The 9,282-nt window shown below is 49.7% G+C and overlaps 1 protein-coding gene across 1 annotated transcript in view; it reads left to right on the top strand.

Annotated features, from left to right (window-relative positions):
• Positions 1–2,064: 2,064 nt before the first annotated feature.
• The window catches only part of TACC1 (transforming acidic coiled-coil containing protein 1), a 63,696-nt gene continuing 56,478 nt past the window's right edge, over positions 2,065–9,282 (top strand). The window contains exon 1 of the mRNA XM_074940220.1: positions 2,065–2,118. The gene's annotated coding sequence lies outside the window, so the exon portion shown is untranslated. The remainder of the gene's footprint in view (positions 2,119–9,282) is intronic.

The following is a 9,282-nucleotide window of genomic DNA, read 5'->3' as shown; positions in this document are numbered from 1 at the left end:
TTTCAGTAGTTTGTTAGTACAAGAATTCGTTATAGGCCAGGTTTATATGGGTGAAAGTCTCCCATGCCTGAGTGCGAGAGATGCTGTCCAGACTGTAGGAAGGTTTTTTGAAAACTAAGCTGGTTTTGTTACAATTGGAGCATTTTAAACCATTTGCTGGTATTTTCTGTTGGGCTGTTTGCTGGTTCTTAGGGTGCAATTGGCATCTTTATAAAATGTTTGTTTCTCTCCTACTTGGACAAAAGTATTATGCACCCCGTGGAAACAGGGTTTTGTTACAGGGCTGTTGTTATGGTGCAGATGGTGCTCTAATTCTATCCCCCCACCTTTAGACGGGTGTGAGTAAATAGTCAACAGGGCTCAGGCCTGCTCTTCCTTTGCAATTTGTACCTGCAGAATGAATTGAAATCAGAGCACCTGCAGCTCCAGCTGCTTGAGTTGCACCCACAGTCAGGGAGCGAGAGCTGCAAGCACCCAGATTTGCACCCACCCTTCAACTGTAGGTGCAACTGCACCTAAGAAAGGAAGAACGGACCTCAGCACTTTTGAAAATCTGCCCCTCAGAGCTGACTGAAAATGACAACCCCCCATCCCGGACACCGGCTAGTTGAGTTTGTTTGGGATGTTTGACATTGTGATAATTCAGAGATTAGTGAGCAAGGAAAAATGGTATGTCACCAGTTTGCTGGGGTTTAGTTCTTATTCTTTTTTTACTGGGGCAAGGAATGTAAATGTAAAACATCAGCTTTGGCCCGGACTCAACACCCAGGGAGCTTGGGACCTGTCTGGAGGAATTCTGTGTGTCAGTAACAGCGGTAGGCGTCTGCATGTGCAGTATACTGCATCCTGCTCCTTTAAACAATGCAGAAGGGGCACACCCACAAAATGCTGTCAGCCCTCGGGCCTGCAGGCTTTCCCCTCCTGGCTGAGCGAGGTCTCTTTTGCTGAGCCCCCAAGATGTCCGACTCCCATTCCGCACAGTGTCAGGCACGCAATTCTCCGCAGTGAAATCTGAACGGAGGGTGAAATGTCCTGATCTCACACTGAAAAAGAGGATTCAGGGACTGCAGGGAGGGCACCCGTCCCCCCAGCTCCCTGCCGCAGGCACTCCTCTCCACCCATGCAAATTCACTGCCCTCTGCTGCAGAGCATCCTCTCCCTGCCCTTCATCCACCCCTCCACACACTGCCCCCTCTGCAGGGCACACCCCTCCACACTCCCTGCCCCCCTGCTGCAGGGCATCCTCACCCCCCTCCATGCCCCCCCACATGCACTGCCCCCTCTGCAAGGCACCCCCTCCATGCAACCCCCCCACACTCACATCCTCACCCCCCAGGCTGCCCCCTCTGCAGGGCACCCCATCCATGCAACCCCCCCAAACTCACAGCCTCACACACACACCCCGGCTGCCCCCCTCTGCAGGACACCCCCTCCATGCAACCCCCCCACACTCACATCCTCACCCCCCCCCGGCTGCCCCCCTCTGCAGGGCACCCCCTCCATGCAACCCCCCCACACTCACATCCTCACCCCCCCCAGGCTGCCCCCTCTGCAAGGCACCCCCTCCATGCAACCCCCCCACACTCACATCCTCACCCCCCCCCGGCTGCCCCCCTCTGCAGGGCACCCCCTCCATGCAACCCCCCCACACTCACATCCTCACCCCCCCCAGGCTGCCCCCTCTGCAAGGCACCCCCTCCATGCAACCCCCCCACACTCACATCCTCACCCCCCCCAGGCTGCTCCCTCTTCAGGGCACCCCCTCCATGCAACCCCCCCACACACTCACATCCTCACCCCCCCCCAGCCCCTCCCCGCGACAGCAGCTGCTCTCGCCCGGGCGGGCTGGAGCGGCGAAGAGTCCGAGCGCTGCCGGAGGAGCCGCGCCCTGCACGGGGAGCAGGGGGGACCGGGCACCGCGCTCCCGGGGCGCCCCCAGCCGAGCCCGGGCCGGGTCTCTGCCCCCGCGCCGCGCCGCTCGGGCGCTTCCCGGCAGCCCCGGGGCTGGGGACTGCAGCCCCCAGCCCGGCGGGGAGCAGGCACCATGGGAGGGGCGCAGAGCCACAAGCAGAAGGAGCCGGCGGCAGGGCAGAGACCCCCGGGGCGCGAGGAGACCAGGCAAGTCCCGGGGGGGCGAAGGCGCAGCACTCGGGGTTACACTCGCAGGGGCGCGGGACCCCAATAACCCCAACTCTCAGCACCTGCCCTGCGTGACCTTTCCTGTTCCCTGCCCTCCCTGGCTGAGGCTCGGGGCGCAGGACAGGGCGAGCTTGTGCCGCGTGGCTCTGGCTGGGCATATGGGGGTTGTGACTCGCCCCCGTCCATGTTCCCCATGCCTGCCCTCGAACCACCCAGCTGGGTGCGAGCTCTGCCGCTGCCACGCAGAAGGGGAGGGGGTCTGGGTTCCCCTGCCCGAAGAAAGTGACTCAAAGTCTGTCATGTTGGGGCTTCTTGGAACTAGAGAGTTTTCTAGTGGTTTGTTTTAAAAAAAGAAGTTATTTAGTATGACACAGTCACATAAATAAGATGCTTCTGGTGTCTGCTCATTCTTTTCATGTGGGAAAGAACTCACACGCTGACATTCAAAGCTCCGAAACCTGTTTTGTGCAGGAAAAAAATGGTTTGCAAGTGTGTGTATAAGCTAGAAAGAAGTTATTAGAGTGGTTATTGGTGAGACACCTTCTCTTTCCTGATAGAGTGCACTACCCATGAAACTGCAGCTTCCAGATCCTTATGTTATGCTGTCCTGCTCCCATTTTATCTGAAGTTTAAAGTCAAAATCAACAGTTCCCATTTTGTTGATATTTCCCGGTCATAATGAAAACCGCAAGGAGTGAACTTTATAATTAAAGTGAAATGGTATAAAGTGACCCCATGGGTATAAAGCAGGTTATAACAAGTGGAAATTGGTGTTACCAGAGCAGGCTAGGCCAGTTAGGAGAGAGTGGGAGAGGTTGATATGTTTTTCTCAAAGTGGCTACGAAGTCTGTCCATTTTTCAAACTTGTGACCTCAAAATGCCTTTGCCTTTAAGAAATAATCTGATTTGGCACATGAAACAGCCCTGCCTTGCTGGGACTTTTTGTTTGTTTGTTTCACCGATGGGAACAGAACAGAAGCCTGTTCAACTCAGCACCTCTCAGTATAATCCGGAAAGTTTTCAGCTAGATAAAATCGCAGTCCCACAAAGAGATCCCAGGCTTTTATAGAATAAAACGTTATCTTTTAAGCCTAAGGATCCTGCCATATAGCACTGCTGTCTGTCAGTTGTGGCTAGAAAAGGTAGCACAGAAGTTGCACCAAGACTTGGTTTTGTATATTGTAAGACCAGAAAACGCTGTTCTCAGCCAGCAGAGTTTGAAATCTATAAACAGAGGCAAAACCACATTAGTAAATGATCTGCAAGAAAGAACAGATACTGCCAATCATAAAATCCAACTTTCAGAGAAACTTTAAAAAGAATAAGCCAGTTGTCTGCTACATTCCCCACCCCTGGAATATCTGCATGTTATAAAGTATGTTGTTGCTTTTATAAAAAGATTTAAAATGAGAATATACCCGTGGGCTAAGTCATGAGGCATGTGGAATACACCAGGCATTAAGTCAAGGCTTTGGTTATGCATATGGCCCTACCAAATTCATGACCATGAAAAACCATCATGGACCATGAAATCTGGTCTCCTCCGTGAAAGCTGATCTTTTGTGTGCTTTTACCAATACTATACAGATTTCATGGGGAGACCAGCGTTTCTCAAATTGTGGTCCTGACTCAAAAGGGAGTTGCAGGGGGGTCACAAGATTATTTTAGGGGGTCGCGGTATTGCCACCCTCACTTCTGTGCTGCCTTCAGAGCCGGGCAGCTGGAGAGGGGCAGCTGTTAGCTGTCTGCCCAGCTCTCAAGGCAGCACCCCGCCAGCAGCAGCGCAGAAGTAAGGGTAGCAGTACCACAACCCCCTCTACAACAAACTTTTGACACCCCCCCCACTTCTTTTTGAGTCAGGACCCCTACAATTACAGCACCCTGAAATTTCAGATTTAAATACCTGAAATCATGAAATTAACAATCTTAAAAATCCTATGACCATGAAATTGACCAAAATGGGCTGTGAATTTGGTAGGGCCCTACTTATGCAGTTAGATAACCGGTGCTCATTTTATGCAATATGTGTATTGTAGTGTGTTAATGTCTCTGCCAGGTTTTGGAGAAGGGAGACACACCCGAAGCAGGTGTTCACCTGTAGTAAATATTTAACAAGCCAGTCCTTTTTTGCATAGCAAACACTGGATTCAGAGAGGGAGTTAGCAAAGTCCTAGCTTTTAAAGTCTTTGCTGTATCTCATAAACAATGCTTTCTCGGATGTGAATTGAGGGTGATCCCAAACAGAAGAACACACCATTGTTTGCTATAAATGCTAGAGACAGCGTTAGAAGACAAATTAGCGAGCACTGTGTGTGAGAAAATCCTGAAAGGAAAGCACATGCCACAGCAATGGAAAGGCAGCTGATTGCTTTGTAGCCCTTAGGAAGATGCAAAAGGTGCTTAATAAACAGCCATGGGTGTGACAAAAGCCAGCCAAACTGAGTAAAGCCTGACACAACAGTTTATTATAAAAACAAATCCATTAGTACGACTGCTAGTATCCAAGACAGAATGTCTGGGGGGCTGAGAGCCGGAGGCTGGTAACCGGAAGAAAGAAATAACAGTGGCCTGGCATGAGATGAAATGCATGCGACTGTTACAGGAGGGAGAGGAGCTGGGTTGGCAAACTGATCTGGATGGAGCCGTGTATGAGGGAAGGTGCAGCCATGATGGGAAGGTACATTGTACTGACCTAGGAAGAAAAGTTATTGGCTTATTTTACCTGATGTAGCCTGACTGTCTCTAGGTAGTCTGATGGTCTTCTCTGTGCTATCTAAGGATTGTGTGCTGGGTCTTCACCATCTTGGCAAGATTGGCTTATTGATGATTACTCTGTATTAATAACAAAAATGTATGGATTGCCCAAACTCTGCATCTTGCTTGACAAAGGTACCTGCCCTGAGGAGTTCATGATCCTTGAAATGGAGTGCTCCAGCTGCTGTAACTCAGACACCCGCCCTCTTATTCTAGTTCTGTGATGAGTCTGGAGCCAGCCAGCAAAACTAGTTTTAGAGCATTTACCCAGTTCCCAAACCATCCTCCAATGAGAGCAAACAAAAGACTGGGAGGGCCAGAGAGTAGTGACTGTATCATCACGACTTGTCAGCACCCTCCTGCCTCTGGTGTCCATGAGAGACACTATCACCTTAGGCAAACTGCCCCCCCCCCCCGGCCCTCCCCCGGTCTGTAAAATTCCAAATGTAACCTAATTTTTGTAGCCATGTTCCCCGTCACTGCTGCTGTTGTCCTTTGTCTATTTGTGAACCAGTGATTCCAACCAAAATCCTTATATTAGCCTGACTTTGTTCCCCTCTGCTGTTAGGATGAGGTCAATGTACAGTTTGTGTTTCAGTAACTGCCTAGAGACCCTAAGTGGATCACGATCACATTGTGCTAGGGACTGTACAGATATAGAGGAAGGTACAGTCCCTGCCACGAAAAGCTTAATTCTTAGCCGACAAAGCATGGGCGGAAAAACAGATATAGAGAGACAAAGAGAGTTGCCCAGGTTCATACAGCAGACTAGTGGTAAAACCAGGATTTGAACCCAGCTCTCCTGAATTCTAGTGCTGTAGCCTCATCATTGGACCACACTGCATCTTCTAATCCCTTCACTAGTAATATCAGCATAGAATCCTAGAATATCAGGGTTGGAAGGGACCTCAGGAGGTCATCTAGTCCAACCCCCTGCTCAAAGCAGGACCAACCCCCAGCTAAATCACCCCAGCCAGGGTTTTGTCAAGCCTGACCTTAAAAACCTCTAAGGAAGGAGATTCCACCACCTCCCTAGGTAACCCATTCCAGTGCTTCACCACCCTCCTTGTGAAATAGTGTTTCCTGATATCCAACCTAGACCTCCCACACTGCAACTTGAGACCATTACTCCTTGTTCTGTCATCTGGTACCACTGAGAACAGTCTAGATCCATCCTCTTTGGAACCCCCTTTCAGGTAGTTGAAAGCAGCTATCAAATCCCCCCTCATTCTTCTCTTCTGCAGACTAAATAATCCCTGTTCCCTCAACCTCTCCTCATAAATCATGTGCTCCAGCCCACTAAGTGTTGCCCTCCACTGGACTCTTTCCAATTTTTCCACATCCTTCTTATAGTGTAGGGCCCAAAACTGGACATAGTACTCCAGATGAGGCCTCACCAACGTCGAATAAAGGAGAATGATCATGTCCCTTGACACAGCGTGAGTTGTGTGTGTTAACTTTATCAACAGAAGCAGCAGGCACATTCATTTGTTGTGTAGATCCTACATAAACATTAGTGATTATTTTTTAAATGTCTTGGTAACAGAATGGTGGGAGAAGATATTTAGAATGTACCCTTGATTTGTTTCTTGGTTGATGGCCTTTGGGGCTCACAAAACTTGACAGTGACAACCCATTCATTTTGTGCAAAATGATCTCTCGATGGGACCTTGACAAATGGCAAATGTCACCTCTGGGAACAGTGAACAGTAACAATGGGCTGAAGCATTTAATTCGTACCTCCTTTCTGGGTTCTCCTGGGCATCGTGTATGCCCCATTGAGTTAAGATTCCTGCTGTCTCCTGGCAACCAGGGGGTAGCGATAATGAGTTTAGAAGGGAGGAAATTGCATTCTGTCTGCCTCGAATTCCAGGGCAGTATTCATTAGATTTCTCAGAGTCAAATGCTCTATGTTTAGAATGCGTCTTTCATACGCATTGCGGAAACACACAAACTTTCCCATAGAAGAGCAGACCTGTCCTACAGGTTCTTCATCCTCCCTTGGCAATGACCTAACCCTGACAACTCAGAGGAAAGTGGCAAACTGCCATAATATACTAGAACAATTATGTAATGCTGTATCTCAGTTGTAGGATTCCTTCCTGCTGTCTGGCAGCTTCTATCCTGGAGCATGTGATTTGATTACCCTTATCTTACCCATCCAAATGACACAGGTTGTTATTGGTCATAACATTATCCCGAGTCCCTTTTTAGCATTTCCACTGTAGTACAGTGCTTCACTCCTGTGGCAGGGAGCACTACAGGGTGGCTACATGCTGCATAAAAGAGTATTTCCTCGTGTCTGGTCTAAATTTACCTGCCATTAATTTAAGCCAGTGACCTTCTGTTATCATAATCTGTGGAGCAGCCAGAAAAGTGGACACACATCAGTTTTCACTGAACCTGAAGCCTCACTTGTGCCTCTTTAAACCTCCAGCCAAGATTTTGCTTCTTCTCCGAATCTCTCTCTGCCCTTGACATTTTCATGTAATTATATCAACCAGCTGATTGCGAGACGAAGGCAAATACTGAATTTGTTGCTCAGCACACGCCCAGCCCAGCGTAACTGTGATGTGACGAGCATGACTTCAGTCCCTGCAGAGTGACTACGTTTCAGAACCTCATTATTGGTAACTTCATCTTGCTATGTGAGGCAGAGTATGGCACGCCGATGTCATAAGTGGAACTTCGCTAGAAGTGGAATCTGATGCCTGTAGCAGGTCCAGGTTTCACACCCTACAAGTTGGAAAGCACTTGGTTTGAAGCTTAATACTGCGTTGCTGCCAGACTCTGCCTGAGAGACTGCCAAACGATGAACTAGCTGTGTTGGTATGCCTTGTCAGGATTTAGCAATTACTGAACTCGTATAAAGCTAAGAGTAAGGGAAGCAGATAGTCCCAGGGACTAAGGATGAGAGACGGAACCTTCTGCCTCCATTAATAGGTCCAGATAAGTTGTGATAAAGAGTCCTCCTTACCATCTGATGTCTCATGTTGGCAATCTCAAGGGCTGCATGGCCCATGGAGAATAATCTCTGCCTCTCTTGGGCATTCCCTCCATGTGGAGGCAGGTGGTAGTGAGAGGGGAGCCGTGCATACCATGCTGCTGTTTGTGATCACTCAGGGTTTCTCACTGGATCCGCAAGTTATGTCCAGGGCCACCGGACTGGCTGATCAACTCCTCCCTCTCCCTCCCAGCGCCTCCTGCACGCCGTGGAACAGCTGGGAGGAAGAGGGAGGCGTGGGGATGGGGCACATTCGGGGGAGGGGAGGAAAGAGGTGGGGCAAGGTGGGGCAGAGGCGGGAAGAGTCATCGGGTTGCTAAAGTTTGAGAACTGCTGTGATAGCTGAAATGCACCACGGCATTATACCTAGAAACAGCTGTGGCTTCTATTTGCCATTTTCTCTGCAGCCAGAAATTCTCATCAAAGAAATAGACGCAGAGGTCGCCCGCAGAATATTCATTCCCTTTTCGAGATCTTGGCTGGCAAACGTTAAGTATTTGAGAAAGCAGTGTCCCAGCTGCGTGACCATCCTATTGGGACGGGGCGAGGGCTAGATAGGAATGCCCCTGAACACAGCTGTCCACGCAGCAGGAACAGAACTCCCATCCTGCACGCCTTTACAGAATTCCTCAGGGCTTCGTCAGGGCTTCTTGCCCCGGCACATTTCCTAGCAACGGCAAAATGTTATGTAACTATGGTTACAACACAACTCCGCTCTTGAGGAGGTGCTTAGTAATAGGCCTAATTATAGGCTGAAAGGACCAGGGTAGAAAGTTTTGGGTAAGAAGCTAAAACGCAGGAATGGACAGTGCAGATGTTTAGACTCTTGTGCTTAGAACGTAGGCTGGCTGAGAGTTTCAGTGATGGGATTTGTGTGTAGATCAGGGCGCCAGGCTGGCGCAGGGAGGAAATGAATGAAAGGCATTCCAGCCTGGAAGCGGCTGGGTGCCCTCGTTGTGGCGATTGGCTTCTCTTAGACATCTTGGGCCGGTGTCCACCCCCAAACGCCCCCAGCTGGCAGTCTCAATGGAAAGGGCCTGCAGCCTGAGCTTCCGTCTCACTCCCCAAGGTGGTCCCTCAAGGTCAGACACAGGCAGTGCAGTGGACAAGCTGGCACCGTTCTTGCCTGGATAAATGGAGGAATTCACTCTCCAGGGTTGCCAAACCAGCGCTTTTCACTTTAAATTAAACTCACTCTGAGAAGGGAGTTCTGCGGTGATTGCAGTTGCTTTGAGCTTTCTGACGGGTGAAAGTTATCCCGTTAGATAAATGTGCTCAAAGCAGGAAATCATACACGAGTGTTGAAGCCTTTTCCCTCACACCCATTGGCTAGTGCTGGCTATACTGTAAGAGGAATAACTTGTTTCTCTCGTGTACTCTGCATC

The sequence above is a fragment of the Natator depressus genome, chromosome 26 (genome assembly GCF_965152275.1).
Source record: "Natator depressus isolate rNatDep1 chromosome 26, rNatDep2.hap1, whole genome shotgun sequence".
Taxonomy (NCBI): Eukaryota; Metazoa; Chordata; order Testudines; family Cheloniidae; genus Natator; species Natator depressus.
The sequence above is the reverse complement of the archived record's forward strand: the minus strand, read 5'-3'. Positions and strand labels throughout refer to the sequence as shown.